A 16,612-nucleotide genomic window follows, 5' to 3' on the forward strand; every position below is an offset into this window, starting at 1 on the left:
AATCAAATCAAATCAAATCAAATCAAATCAAATCAAATCAAATCAAATCAAATCAAATCAAATCAAATCAAATCAAAAGTTTAAAAACAATTTAAAACCCTTATTATAAAAGAAAAACAATCACAGAACCTAACAGACCATACATGAAACCATAGTAGCTAGGGGTATAACAGTTTCCCCATGCCTTGAATCACTTTTTATATCTGTTGCCGCATTTGTCACTTTTTGTTCATCTGTTTAAGGCCATTGGGCGGACCTTTTCCCTGTTGCATTTGTGTCTGTATGTATAATATGTTTTATTATTGTTGAATATCAGTGATTGCATGACCTTTATAAAATAACATACGCTAAATAAAATAAATAAAATTCCCAGTTTCATCGAAGAAAAACCATCACCAAGAAAATTATTGCTTTCTGCCATATCCCCATAATATACTGTAGTCTTCGTCTTCCCCAGCATCCAGGTAAGACCAGGCTGTAGTCGACCATAAGAGTACCTGAGTTAAAATAATATTGATAACATTGAAGGGCAATCTCAAGGTGTGTAAAATCTATTAGACTTTGTCACTCATCGCCTTGGAGAAATTTCAATAACTGTAGGCCAAGGAGGCAGGGTAGAGTTGGCAGTGCAAAGGATAAATTTCAAGCTAACATAATTTTCTGCCATCTAAAGGGTATTTTATAGCTTAGGTATTTAAGCCTAAATGCAGGGGTGAAATCCAGCAGATCCTGACAGGTTCTGGAGAACTAGTAGTGGAAATTTTGAGTGCTTTGGAGAATAAAAAATTAGAACCAAGGAAGATTTCTACTAGAATTTCAAAATCCATCAGTTAGAACAAGGTATGAAATAGTAATAGGAACCAAATACAAAACCCAGTCTCAAAGAAAGGCATATGTGCATGTCTAGTGGTTAATGTACCAGGCTAAAAACCAAGAGACAGTGAGTTCAAGTCTCGCCTTAGCTATGAAAGCCAGCTGGGTGACCTTGGGCCAGTCACTCTCTTTCAGTCCAACCCATCTCACAGGATTTCTGTTTTTGGGTTACAGAGCCAATTCAACACTGCTCCTGACTATGTACAGATCACAGATTTCACTACACAATTCTAAATCTACCCAATAAAGATCCTTCAAAATCTAGGCAAAGGCAACTAGTGAATATATCTCGTATATTTATTTAGTAATATGATGAAAATCTTGAGGCTAAAAAATAGGCCTAGTAGATTTTATCCTTTGTTTTTGTTTGACATGCTAATTTTCTTGCCACGGTTAAACTATTTTAACTGATCTGTGCCAAGGAGCTTCTTATTCCAAACTGTCTCCTGTTCCATTGAGTTTGAAGTGAATTTTAATAACATTTGTAATCTCTGATGCTGTGAAGCTCAATTCTCAGAAATCTCTGGTTCCATTCCAACAGAAGGATCATAAAAGAAGCAGAGTCATGAGCACATACCCAATCCTGTGTTATTTAAAAAGGGAGATGTTTTATTGTTTCAGCCAGGAAGGGAAAGCAGAACAATCTAGATTTATTTCACCAATCTCTTCCCCAATCAGTAGGATTTGAAAGAGAGTAAGCACATTGTAAAATATATTTTTTTTACATTTGTTCCCCATCCAGGCTGTGGTACCTGTGGTTTATCTGTTGAATCCTGTCCTTGTGCAGATAAACTCTCCAGGTGTATCAAAGGTGTAGAAGGCTGAAATCCAAGGGCAACCCATTCATGCCACTCACCTAAAGATTAAAGCAAGCTGTGGGAAGGGAGGAAATGGCTCTGAATTTGTGCTATGTTCAGCATGGCACTCTAAGTTTGTATCTCTCCTGTTTGTTTTAATGAAGTTTGTATCCCCAGGTCCTTCAGGTAAATGAGATTGCAAGCAGTTATAATCATGATAATCATTATGCCTTTGGAAGTCTTTTCTTGAATACATTATAGTGATTTAAATAAAAAAGCTATCTATTTGATCGATTTTCTCTTTCTCTTCCTCTCCTCTGCTTTTATCTTGAGTCCATGTTATTTCCGCTAAAGAAATGGATTACTTGCATGGCTCCCGTATCACATTCCAACTTATTAGGTTTACAAACTGACCCAAACGGAAAGTGAGTCCAATGTCTGAACGCTCTGTATAAATCTTACTGTTTTCAGCTTGCAAAGTCTGAATGTTTGTCTCTTTAAAGGCAGAGAAAAGAAAAATTATCTGAAATTGCCAACTAATTTCCCATACCACAAACAGGTTATTCCTCCAAAGGTATTTTTCAGGATGGGACAAAGACATGGGTGAGTTCTAACCAGTGAAGGGCTACCAAAATGTTTACTACCACACTGTGGGCGTGGCTTATGCAGGACACCCTGCATTTTCTTTCAACATCTTTCAGTGCAAATTGGGTGCTCTGAGGTAGAGCTCCATTTTCGCTACCCCACTGCATAGTTCCCTCTAAGCTGAGCAGTGAGCAATCGCTCACTTAAAAATCATCATCAACTCAGAGTTTTCCAAACCTGCCCAGAAGCCGAGAGGGAAAGAGTGAGAGGGAAGGAGAGAGAGAGGGAGAGAGGAAGAGAGAGAAACAGATAGAAAAAAGAGAGGAAGAAAAAGAGAAAGAAAAAGAATGGGAGTAAGGAAGAGGGAAAGAAAATAAAAATCTAGTTTGAAACTAGCTCAACTATTTAAGTGGCATTTTGATATTGATAGAGTTGCCCTATTATGAGCTCACTGTTATAGACACACAGTACAGTATTTTATTTTGAAATTCTCTGAGGCAAAACAGGGTGGGTTTTTTATTTATTTGTTTGTTTGTTTATTTATTTATTATTTCTGTGCCGCCCAGTCCCGAAGGGACTGCCGCTCAGACACTATACTTTTCCGCCCCCCCCCCCCAAAAAAAAAATTACAGGGAACACTGCCCCACTGCGTTCTCCCCTGTCCGGGCAGTAGCTCACTCCTGGTTACTTCGCTGCTGGTTCACTTCTTCCTGCACCGTGTGGGCACGTCTCATGAGGGCAGTGCCAAAAAATATGTTGGTTTTTTTAAAGCCAAAAACAAGATGGCAATCACATGCTCAGTGCCAGAAACTCAGCTTTTGCGCATGCTCAGAAAAAAAATAAGTTAATTAAAAAAATAAAAATAAAAAAGATGGCAGCGCCCATGAATAAGCACCGACTGAACTGGGTTGGTGATGGCATCATGATATCACCAGGAAGTCACTACCAGTTCGGGTAAACTGGTCTGAACAGGTGGAACCCACTCCTGGACCAAGATGGTCAGCAGTGTTACAGCAGTTAAAGCCCTGTCCATTTTCCATGTGTGTCATGATGTCACACACAGGTCACATCAACTTTTATCATTCTGATTCAAATCACATATTCTTCCAGATATTGAGGTATTCACACTAGAACTTACTGCCACAGTCTCATCCATTGCTTTGAATAATCCTACAAGTCGTAGAGGCATCATGAAAGCATTATCATTTTCTTCCTTTTCCTTAATAAGGAGTTTTACAAAAACACTGCAAGGTCTGAGGGATAAAATATATCAGGAGAAATTGGAAAAACTGAATATGAACAGCCTGTAAGACAGAAGGAAAAAATGGGGGCATGATTGAAACTTTTAAACATATTAATAGAGATAGCACTTAGACTTATATACCGTTTCACAGTGCTTTACAGCCCCCTCTAAGCAGTTTACAGAGTCAGTCTATTGATCCCAACAATCTGGGTCCGTATTAAGGGTGCAAATAAGCATTGCTTTCAATAGTAAGAAAAAAATCAAGAAGACGGGATGGGGGTGGGGGAATATAACCTCAAACTGACAAGATGGGAATGCAAAAGTAATTATCAACTGTCCAAATAGTGAACCCAAAACAAGAAAACACTCTTGGGAGCTTTGAATTCCCAAAAAGTAAAACTTTATTGGATACACCATTTTGGTTCTGAAGTATCAAAACCATCTCTGATTTCCCCCCACAAATGCTTGCTGAGTTAAACAGTAGCTTCCCATAACAAAAGGATGCCTCATAATTGGACAATGTGATCACCCAGGGGTGGGGACATCCCTGGATGATCACATTGTCCAATTATGAGACATCCTTTTCAGTATTGGGTTCCTACCTGGGGGGGGGGGGGCTTTCTGGTAGTGAAAATGGAGCTGCGCACGCAGCTCTGGGTGACCAGTGAGCTACATCACAGAAAGAGTAACAGAAGCTTGGAACAAACTTCCAGGGGAGTAGGAGTCAGTCGTCAGTAAATGGGTCATCAGTAAAAAGTAGGGTAAATATTTGTCCATCATCCGACAAAAATTAAAAATATAAACACCCCCCTCCTGAACTGAACCACTAGGTCTTTTTCTGCTGTCAGTTTCCCATGTTTCAATGAGTTATATGATTTCTGGCCTTAGATCCAACCTTATTACTTGAATCTCTAGTAAAGCCAGTGGCCCAGAGTACTACTTACTATCTTCGATTTATTTCTCAGTTGTTTCCTTTCCTGGCATGAAATAGTCCAAGTATCATATTCTGGAAATCCCCAGATTTCTGCAGTGCCTATATAGCTACTAGTCCTTGTCTTACAACTGATTGCTTATTCCCAAAAGCTACATGCCTTCCCCATAGTCACATGGTCGCATTTTGGCTACTTGGCAACCATCACACTTTTATGACCAGTTGTGGTATACTGAGTAATGTAAGCATGATTTATTACCTTTTTTGCTGGTTTTTGGCAAATAAATGCCTATAAAAATGCCTTGATTTGCTTAACAACTGTGGTGTTTGCTTAACAACCAACACAAAAAAGCCATAAGATTGGATCCAGCTATATGTATGACTCAACTTACGACCATTACGACTTACGATGGAAATTCTGGGCTCCATTATATAGTAAGTTATACTGTAATTTTCCCTTGAAAATGGTTCATAGATTCATAGGATTTGGCTTGTACAATTCCCTACCTTATTTGAATCATATTTGATCAGTCCTGGAAGAACTACATTGGTTGCCTATTTATGATTGAGAGCTGGTGGGGGTTCCTGTTAAAAGCTTAAATGATTGGAGGACTCAAACATCTACAAGCTTGTCATCCTTCATATTAAGCTGTTCTTGTGGAGTTACAAAGAAATCCATTACAAAAATAGAACTTTGCATTTGGAATTCCTTCCTATGGGACATAAACTCAGTGGGGTGCCATGTTCTGCTTAGGTTCCAGGTAAGTGCAGTACCTGGCTGACCCTATGGGGGCTCCAAAGCTAAGCAGAAATTGCCCTGGTCTGGACTTCTGTAGGATTCCTCCAGAGAAGGCGGCAAGCTGAAAAACCAAATCTTGAAACAAAACAATGGCCAATTGTATAGGTTTTGTAAAATATTAATCAATCACATTTATATAGCTATCTTACATAGTGGCGCTGAGTGGCTTAACCAATAAAGCAAAAACTTAATTTTACCAGAAAACTGCATGGATGTGTTCTGGATGTCTCCAGAAACTGAGCTTCACTTGAAGATGCCTCTGTTTTTTCCACTCTAGTGTTTTTCTATTTCAATGTGCATTTTTAATTGGTTGAAATCACATCTCTGCCTCCTGGCCTTACTTTACATTTTTTGCTTTCTTCTTGCTATACTAACCATTCAATCTATAACACTTTGAAATCCCTTTTGGATTTAAAAAAATCTTTTAAATGAATTATTTCATACGTGCCTGGCATCATAAGATTTGAAAGAGTTGACTGAACAGCTCTACCCAGTTTTAATAGTCACTTTTTAAAAATTATCAGCAGAAATAAATTGATTTTTTTAAGATATCCTTTTCAATTTCAATTTGCAGCATTTGTGTGAAATTCCTTCTTTCTTTTTTTGAAAGGGCCTTTTGTACTCCAAACTGCACTTTTTAAAAAGAGTAATTCCTTTGCTGTGCCTTTCCCCTGAAACCTTTTTTCCGAACTTCCTTTTACCTGATATGTCTCATTAGCCTCAATGAATAATTCATCGGATGCAATGTGGAAAAAAAAATACTATTATTAAAGGTTTATCATTAAGTGCAAACATCGATACATGCTGGGAACGTTGCTAGATTTTATATGATTATTTCTTGAGTTACGTGTCTGTGACTAATGTTTCAGGGCTGCAACTTTCAATGACTGCAATCGAGAAATAATGACTTTGTGTTTACAAGAAGCGAAGTGGAAACTTTAAAGCAGAAGAGGGAAGGAAACTATAACATGCAAATCAGTTCTCTCACTGTTAGATGCTTGGGCTACATTGCTGTATCTCTCCATCCAGCCACTGGGGCCATCCGTCATGTGATTCAACCATGTGGAAATAAAAAGAATTGTGGACCCAAGACAAATGCTGTTGCCTTTCTGAATTCAAACAAGAAAGCTAGCCATTGATCCTCCTGGATCTAATGGATTTAACTATCTCTGCTGATCTTGATTGACAGGAAGAGGAGCCCATCTTTCCAATGGGCTTTAATTATACATGGTGCTAGGGAAGGACGTCTGGAGAAAGAGATTATGCTTTGTTTTTATTTGAAAAGGAGCCTGCTGTTCCTTTCTGCCACAGTTCACAGAGTTATAGCACTGCATGTTTAATCTTTGTATGTACTACTTCATACTGTGACCTGGCAATTGCCCAGGGGTACTGCTACAACAAAGCAAATTCAAATGAAGCAACGGAATTAGTCATGAGCTGTGATGATCAGAGTCATGCAAAAAAAGCCCTGTGCTCCTCCTTTGCCAAAGACCAGGGGCAATTCTTTGAGGCCATTTTCCTTCTTTCGACAGCTGCTTTTCCGTGACTCTTAATGGCTGTCAACCATATGCAACATACCAGCGATAGTAAACAATATAAAGAGGGAAGGGTTTTGCATTTTAGGTTCTGTAAGCTTACCTTGTCCAGAGATGGCTTTAAAATGCTTAACCAAAAACATGTGGAAAGGAAATAGGCCCTATGCGTATTTACCTATCGAAATAGATTGTATCCAGTGAGAAGTTAAAAGCCTGTTCTAAAAGAATTAAAATGTATTTAAATTGATTCATTGAAGATGCACTGGTCAAATTCAGAAGCTTGTGGTTAACTATATTGTCAGCTTAAAGAAAAATGAACTGACATGAGATGAGTAAAGAAACAGTACATCACAAATAATTTGCTCATGTTTGAAAACAAATTTTCATCAAATTTAAACATAACTCTAAAACAAACCCAGGTATGTTGTTGCATGAAACTTTATGTACTAGAAGCAACTGAGTATGCAATTTTAATAATTATTATTTTAACCTTCAGCTATATTCCATTTGTTTATATGCCACACTCTCTCAGGTATATACATCTTTCCAAAATACAGTGGTACCTCGTCTTACGAATGCCTCATCTAACAAACTTTTCGCGATACGAACCCGGTGTTTAAGATTTTTTTGCCTCTGAACTATTTTCACCTTACAAACCCAAGCTGCCACTGCTGGGATGCCCCGCCTCTGGACTGCCGCTGCCAGTGAAGCGCCCCTTTTTGTGCTGCTGGGATTCCCCTTAGGCTCCCCTCACTGGGAAACCCCACCTCTGGACTTCTGTTGCCAGTGAAGCGCCCATTTTTGCGCTGCTGGGATTCCCCTTGCTGGGAAACCCTACCTCTGGACTTTGGTTGGCAGCGAATCACCCGTTTTTGTGCTGCTGGGTTTCCCTTCATTTTTGCCGGCACTGCTTTGAATCCCAGTGAGGGGAGCCTCAAAAGCGCAAAATGCAAAAGCACAAAAACGAGTGCTTCGTTGGCAATGGAAGTCTGGAGGTGGGGTTTCCCAGCGAGGGGAGCCTCAGCGAAATCGCAGCATCACAAGAACATGCAAGTCCGGAGGTGGGGTTTCCCAGTGAGGGGAGCCTCAGGGGAATTCCCGCAGCACAAAAACGGGCACTTTGCTGGCAATGGAAGTCCGGAGGTAGGGTTTACCAGCGAGGGGAGCCTCAGGGAAATCACAGCCTCACAAGAACATGGAAGTCTGGAGGTGGGGTTTCCCAGAAAGGGGAGCCTCAGGGGAATCCTAGCAGCACAAGAACGGGGGCTTCAGCTGGCAACATAAGTCTGGAGGCGGGGATTCCCAGCGGCGTAAGGCAAAAGGGGTGAGTTTTGGGCTTGCGCACATTATTCGCTTTTACATTGATTCCTATGGGAAACACTGTTTCATCTTATGAACTTTTCACCTTACGAACCTTGTCAAGGAACAAATTAAGTTTGTAAGACGAGGTACCACTGTACTATGTAAAATTTCTGAGTAATGAATAAGGAATTGTGGCTCCTTACATTACTATTGATAAGGTAAGGATTGAAGCTGGAAATGTAACTTGTTTCTTAAGTTACTACTGTTTTCATGAATTAATTATTGTCTATGCTATAACTGAGTTTCTATTAATGAAAATTTCTATCTTGTTCACTCTACTTCTATCTCATTCATACTAAAGAATACATATTAAAGAATATGACATTTCAGGGAGGACTTCAATTTAGAATATTGGATTTGGAAGGAAAGAAGGAAGGAAGGAAGGAAGGAAGGAAGGAAGGAAGGAAATATTACTTTCAGAATTACTGAAACTACTGTTTCTATACAATGAAAATGTCAGTGAGAATAAACTCAATAAATTCAAACAACCATTGCATTATAGAATTCAAGAAAACACTCTTTTCTCTTAAATCTTTCACCAATTTATAATTTACAGTAAGTGTTGCCTTAAACAGAGGTATTCAAACTTGGCAACTTTAAGACTTGTGGACTTCAGCTCCCAGAATTCTCCAACCAGCTATGCTGGAGTTGAAGTCCACAGGTCTTAAAGTTGCCATGTTTGGGAACCCTGCCTTAAAATATAACAAAACAAATCCAATATAAATTATTCTAGGAAGACAGCAACATCATTAGCCTCATAAATGATGTAAGGCCTAAATCATATTTGCTGGTTCATAACACTTTTGGGTGGACATAATCCTAAAATACACTGCATTCTCTGTATTAGATACAGTGTATAGAAAGGTCATCTTCTGATGACGTCTGACTTTGATCTTGATTTTCTACTAATTAAAGTACCCTTCCCATGGCTACAGATCTGTCACACAAAGAGCTGCATTTTGCTTCTTTTAATCATCTTATTTAAGAATTAGAGACTAGGAAACCAATGTTCTCTATCACATAAAATATAGATAACCATGAAGTGTTTCTAAAGCGGCTGATGCAACTTCTGCAAATGTTTCCAAACAATTTAATTTACCATTTCTCAAAATTTCTTGAACGGTATCACAAATTTACAACAAATCCACATTTGGCGCCAGGAAATCACAGCTAATCCTCCGTCTCTAATCAAGTTAAACAGACTCATATTTCTAAATATCTGTTAGAAAATGCCCCAATTAAAAGATAGAAGACCTGTATACATGCACATATATATATGTGTGTATGTGTGTATAAACTATGTGTTGCTTCTGTAATCCTGAAGCTAGCTAGTAATAAATGAACCACAGTAATTTTAACTACTGTAGTTTGAAGGATAAAAGATACTATGAGCTCCCTCATTGACAGAAATAGCCTTTTTGGGATGACAAATTAAGCAGCTTACTGAAACCTTACATATGGTAATTATTTCCAGCTTACTGAAACTCCTGAGTAACTATTGAGCAAAGATATAGGTGGTCCTCAACAAAATTGTAATTCACAATTTTGGTTGTAAGTCATGATGGTCCTCAAATGGGTCACTATCTGACCATGCCTAATTTTATAAAAAACATTTGCAGTGGTTGTTAAGTGAATACTGTGGTCATTAAGCAAACTCATTGTTCACTGTGTACATTTGTTGCCAGAAACCAGAAGTAAAACCCAGTTTCTGGCAAAAATGTTGTAAAATGTGGTTAAATCGGATTATAAATTCTCTTTTTGTCTATCTTAATGATGGCTGGTCATGGGTCAAGCAGGAAAGCCCATTCCAGACCCTCTGAAAGTCATGCCAGAGGCCTGAAACCTCCCCAAATCACATGAGAATGTTTGCATGATTTTCAGATCTTCCAGAGGCTACACAAGAGCAGGGCCCTCTTGCAAAGGGGGAGGGCTGGCATGTCACTGAACATAACATAGTGTGTCTCCATTACACATGTCATAGGCTTGCCATCATGGTTCTAATCTCTTCTCTTCTTACCTTTCTTGCTCCCTTTCTCTCTATTGTTCTCTCTCATTAACAAAGGAATAGAATCAAGATCTTTGGAAGCCTTGGTAAGACCACACTTTGAACACTTTGACACTTTGACCACACTTTGAACAATATGTAGTGAACATATTGGACACTACAATATAAAAAAAATATGTTGAAACTTTGAAAGAGTGCAGAGTGGTAAAAATTATCAGGGGTGGTGGTGGTCTGAAGGCTAAAACATATGAAGAACAGTTGTTGGAATAGGGTATGTCTTTCTAGTGAAAAGAAAATCTAAGGGTGACATGATAGCATTGTTCCAGTGCCACAAAGATGAAGGGGTCTACTTTTTTAAAAAAAGAACAGCTGCAAGACAAGAAGTAACGGATGGAAACTAGCCAAGAGAGATCCAACCTAAGAGAATTTTCCTGACAATAAAAACAATCAACCAGTGGAAATGCCTTCAGAAGTTGTGAGTGCTCCAACACTGGAGGCTTTTAAGAAGAGACTGGACAGTCTCTTGTCTAAAATGGTATAGGGGAGTGATGTTGAACCTTTTTTGGTTTGCATGCGTGCTAGCATCGTGTGTGTGTGCTAGCATCGTGCATGTGTCCCCCACGCATGCGCCCTCACACCCCCTGCATGTGCACAGGCCTTTCTGCAGCCTGGTAGGTGAAAGAAATGCCCAAATGGACAAACCAGAAGTTCTAAAAAATGCACTTCTAGTTTGCCGTTGTGCTGTTTTTTGCACTCTGGGGCTTCAGGAAGTTTCCTGAACTCTCCGGTGTGCAAAAAACAGCACAACGGCAATGCGGAAGTTCGGAAAATGCACTTCTGGTTTGCCCATTGTGCTGTTTTTTACACTCCGTGGCTTCAGGAAGTTTCCCTGAACCCTCCGAAGTGCAAAAAACAGCACAACGGCAAACTGGAAGTGCATTTTTCCAAACTTCCAGTTTGTCCTTTGGGGCATTTTTTGGCCTCCAGGGTTTCAGGGAAGCCTTCCTGAAGTATCCAGAGGATGAAACAGCCTTTTCCAAGGCTGAAAATCAGCTGGCCAGTACGTGTATACACACTGGAGCTGAAACATGGCAAAGTCTCGGGTACCCTCTGATACGGTTCTATGTGCCACTTTATTTAATTTATTTATTTATTCATTTGATTTTTTATGCCGCCCTTCTTCTTAGACTCAGGGCGGCTACAACATGTTAGCAATAGCACTTTTTGACAGAGCCAGCATATTGCCCCACAATCTAGGTCCTCATTTTACCCACCTTGGAAGGATGGAAGGCTGAGTCAACCTTGAGCCGGTGATGAGATTTGAACTGCTGACCTTCAGATCTACAGTCAGCTTCAGTGGCCTGCAGTACAGCACTCTACCTGCTGCGCCACCCCGGTTCATCCTCACTTGTGGAACACATGCCATAGATTCGCCATCACAGGTATAGAGCCTCCTGCTTGAGCAAGGAGTTGAACTAGAAGGCCTCCAAGGTCCCTTCCAACTCTGTTGTTGTGTATCTTCTGTATTCCTCCATTTCTTTCACCCTTCCTTCCTGGGGCAACACATTGTACATTTTTTTCCTGACCACTATTGACCCATGCCACATACACTACTAGCATAATAAAAGAAGTAACATATCTGTTACTTTTAGTTTTCTAGCTATAGTCAAAACATATCACCACCTTGATAAAGGATTGGGATTGTCCATCCAACAAGCTGTTTATAATTAAAAACACATATGCTTTTTTTTTTAAATGGTACAAAAGTGAAATATGTAGCAATATGTAGATTTCTAAATTTGTCAGCATGAAACGCACATGCTTGACTTCAAAGCGCTTCAGCCTTCCACACCAGGTACTTTAATTAAATGATGTTTTCAGGAAAAATATAACCAGGAGGAAAAGAGGGGAAAGGAAAAGCGGGGGAGGAGGAGAGAAATCTTTACACAACTCGTCCAGGGATTAGTGATTTATATTGCCTTGAGCATCTCATAAAGGCATTTGATGAGGAAATCTCATGTTTGTTTTTTATTCCCTTTGAAATGCAGCTTTGATTACCATTATTAAAGCAACACACAGCTTAATGGCTTAGCAGCAAGACGGAAAGTACAGTGGCTGGAGTGGAAAATATTTATTTGATCTATAAGATAAATAAATATATCGGCGTAATATTTGGACAGTTGTGAAGTTTCAATAAGATCGTTGCAACTGATCCTTGACTCAGATCAATATTGTATGGAAATAGAGGAAAGCGTTTCTTTTTCTGCAAAGACAGTACTTAATTTTGAATTTTATCTGACGGGTTCTGTAGCTCCCAGTGTCTGATTCCTCAAAATCTTAGTGGGGAAGCCTTCCAAATAAATGCGGATGTGGTAGAGAAGCCTGCCAAAAGTAGGCAGCATGTGGAAAATATGAATGTGCTTTGAAGATATAACTGCCTGTAAATGAAATATCTGCAAGCAAACATTCAAGCTCGAGGACTCCATAAATGTGAATGTCCTACTAAGGAGAAACCACCATCTTGATTTCAGAAGGTGGGTTTTAAGGACTAATCAGTATCAGGTTCCTACTGGTACAGATGACGACACTGCACCACTCGTAGTATAACTGGAGCTGTGCGCGCAGCTTTGGGACTCTGGCATGTGTCCTAGTGAGATTTTACTTCTGCGCATGTGCAGGAAGCAAAGTTTCATGAGGGGATGCAAGCAAGCAAAAATAAATTGCCAAAATCTCTCTCTCACACGCATCCCCTCTGACATTTTGCTTCCTGAGCATGCACAGAAGCCAAATCTCGTTGGGACCCACATGCACACCCGAGAGAGCAAAGCTGTGCATGCAGCAGTAGCAGCAACCCCCACCTCGGACTAATCATCATATGGTAAAAATAAGTACCCATTTCTAAAAGGGATTTGGAGGATGGATTCTCACAATAAGCATTATTTTTCTACTGCAAAACTTGAATTGGAAAAAAAAAATCTATAGTACTGGGAGATAGGTAACTTTCCAATTGGTTGAATTCTACCAGTAGTGAAGATATTGCATTGCCAAGGTGATTTCTCCTCCTGGATCTAATCCTAACCAATAGGGAATAACTGTTTGAAGAGGTAAAAATTGTAGGCACTTTGGAAAAGAGCAACCATGTCATCCTGAGCTTTACTGACTCCACTTATCCTGGATGCAAACAGTTTCAACTCCTACCCTCAAAATGTCACTACATAGCATTGCACACCAAGACAACTAGAACAGTTTTTTCCCCAAACACCCTCACTCTGCTAAACAAATATTTCCCTCAACATTCTCAAACTATTTAGTAAGACTGTACTACTATTACTAGTAGGTTTTTCTCATCATTCCTATCACCCATCTCCTCCCACTGTCAGCGCGACCAAAGCAGTTTCCATGCTGTATCTGGGCCTAAATCCTGACTGTTGAGGGCCTAGATAATCGGCTTCATCCAAAGACCGTTGGAGCTGGAATGACACCACCTTCTCAACAATCTTCCCCATCAAGGGAGTATTGGAGACAGGACCATAGTTGTTAAACACAGCTGGATCCAGGGAAGGCTTCTTGAGGAAGGGGCACACGAGTGCCTCCTTGTAGGGAGCCAGAAAGGACCCCTCCCTCAATGAAACGTTGGTAAACTCCTGCACCCAGCTTTGCGTCACCTCCCTGCTGGCCGAAACCAGCCAGGAGGGACATGGGTCTAATAAACAGGTGGTGGAACTCACAGATCTCATGGCCTTGTCCACTTCATCAGGTGTTACCAGGTCAAACTCCTCCCATACAGATGGACTAGGACAGGCCATTGTCATCTCGACTGACTCATTGTTAGCCGACATTGCATTCCAATTGGAGTCAAGGTCTGTGCGGATCTGAGTTTAAACCCGGGAGCGATTGGGAGGGCCCTTTTACAAATAGCAGAACAGGAAAAATAGTCAAAACAGTAAAAAATAAATTGCAACAAAATCCAAAAAAAAGATGGTGGTGCTCATGGACTGGCCTCACCCGGTCCAATTCAGTGACGTCATCAGCTGATTGCTACCAGCTCGGGAGATCCGTTCCAAACCAGGAGGAACCCACCTCTGGTAGAACGAAAAATTGCAGCTAATCCTGCATGCAGATTCATCTTCAGGAGAGCTTTTTGAACAAAGCTACAAAGCAGGTGGGATCTGGATCAAATTAGCCAGGTCAAAGAAAGCCAGAGAGAGCTTGGAAATTTCTTAAAGGTAAGACACTTCACATATAACTTGGGGGAAGGGGGGATGTCACAGCATAGGAAACTGTCATAAATGCATAGGCAAGCTTTCAACCAGATTTATAACAACCCAGAGTACACTGCTGAATCAACAATAGATATGGAGAAACAGGTGGTGGGCTGTTTCAAGGCTATTCTCCATTTGCACTTAAACTGGCTACAAAGACTGGCAAGCTTTTGATCTTACCATATCCTCATTATATTGCCTGCATCTCTTCCTCAGCTTACAATCAAGACAGGCTTATTTCTTAGCTGCCCCTGCTTAGTTTTAAAGAATTTGCATCCTCTCCTAAACCAGCACTAGCGTGGCAACTCTTTGCAGTTGTTTAAAATCTGACACACTTGACTGCTTGTCCTGTCAGTAGCACACTTGTAGTACATGGAAATAGTTTGGCTCAGTTCAGGCATGCACAGAAGCAAAAAATTCACCGAAATCTCATGTGCACGCATAGCCCCTTGCAAGATTTTGCTTCCTGCGCATGTGCAGAATCAAAAATACGCTGGGATGTGCATGCGCGCACGCAAGACACCCAAAGCTCAATTTTTGCAACCGGTGCGGTGTCCTTTACCATTCTGTCCCAGGAACTCACTACTGGTATCGCATCATATCCCTATCTTATTGTCCTGGTTGCTGGGTGAATGCCTGTTGGCTAATGACATACATAAAACAGGAGAGGATGACTTGCTAGGCTTAATATTACCCGTGTATGAAATCAGGTTGTCACCATTCAGCAGCAAATTATTTATGGATTTATGTATGTATGTATGTATGCAGGTGTGGGATAGTACCCGGACGGGAAGAATGCAATGGGGTAGCGAAAATGGAGCTCCACCCCAGAGCACCCAATTTGCACTGAAAGAGGTTGAAAAAAAATGCAGGGCATCCTGCATAAGCCAGGCCCACAGTGTGGTAGTAAAAATGTTGGTAGCCCTTCACTGTATGTATGTATGTATGTATGTATGTATGTATGTATGTATGTATGTATGTATTTAATCAAATTTCTAGGCCGCCCTTCTCCAGGGGACTCAGGGCGGCTTACAAGAAAAAATCAATACAAAATTATGAATCCCAATCATAAAACCCAAATTCTAAAAACCTCACATTTAAACATATTCATCCTAACTCATCCCAGTCGCAATCATACTATCGGCCAGGGCAGAATGTCAATGCTTACCGCCCCCAGGCTTGCCAGTAAAGTTGTGTTTTTAAAATCTTTCAAAAGGCCAGAAGGTTGGGAGCAGTATGAATCTCCGCGGGGGGTGGGGGTGGGGTGGGTAGTTGGTTCCAAAGGACCAGAGCTGCCACAGAGAAGGCCCTTTCCCTAGGCCCTGCCAGGCAACATTGGTTGGCTGACGGGACCTGGAGAAGACCAGCTCTGTGGGATCTAACAGGCTGCTGGGATATGTGAGGCAGGAGATGGTCCCGTAAGTAATCTGCTCCTAAACTAAAAGAGAACCAGTTACTTGCCCCAGTTACTGCCAACCTAGCTGTTAAAAAGCATGCAAATGTGAGTAGATAAATAGACTCCACTTTGGTGGGAAGGTTGGTTCCATACTTTCATGATGACCATATAATGATGGCAAAGTCTCTCTGATAACCCAAGCTCCCTCAGTTGAGGACTGGAGATAAGCACCACTCCTAGCATCAGTCATGACTGGACAGGGGAAACATTTAACCTTTTTTAGAGGTAGGTGAGGATCAGCAATAGGACAACAAATGATGCAGAGACATTGTTCTATGAGCACAAGATTAGACAACTAGCATTTTGTTTATTGATTAAATTTATATGCTGCCCATCTCATTCTGCAAATTGACTACTCAGTAATGAGGAAAGACCCTCAGCATCCCTTTTTTTAAGACACCAGGAAATGCAGGTCCACTTTATAATGATGACTACATTTCCCCCTCCATAAATAGCAATAGCATTTAGACTTATATACCACTTCATAGTGCTTTTACAGCCCTCTCTAAGCAGTTTACAGAATCAGCATATTGTCCCCAACAATCTGGGTCCTCATTTTACCCACTTTGGAAGGATGGAAGGCTAAGTCAACCTTGAGCCGGTGGTAGTGAAAGGCTACCAAAATTTTTACTACCACACTGTGGGCTGGCTTATTCAGGGCGCCCTGCATTTTCTTTCAACATCTTTCAGTGCAAATTTGGTGCCCTGGGGTGGAGCTCCATTTTTGCTACCACACTGGGTCCCCCCCCTCCGTCCAGGCAGCA

Source organism: Erythrolamprus reginae, chromosome 1, assembly GCF_031021105.1.
Source record: "Erythrolamprus reginae isolate rEryReg1 chromosome 1, rEryReg1.hap1, whole genome shotgun sequence".
NCBI classification, from domain to species: Eukaryota; Metazoa; Chordata; class Lepidosauria; order Squamata; family Dipsadidae; genus Erythrolamprus; species Erythrolamprus reginae.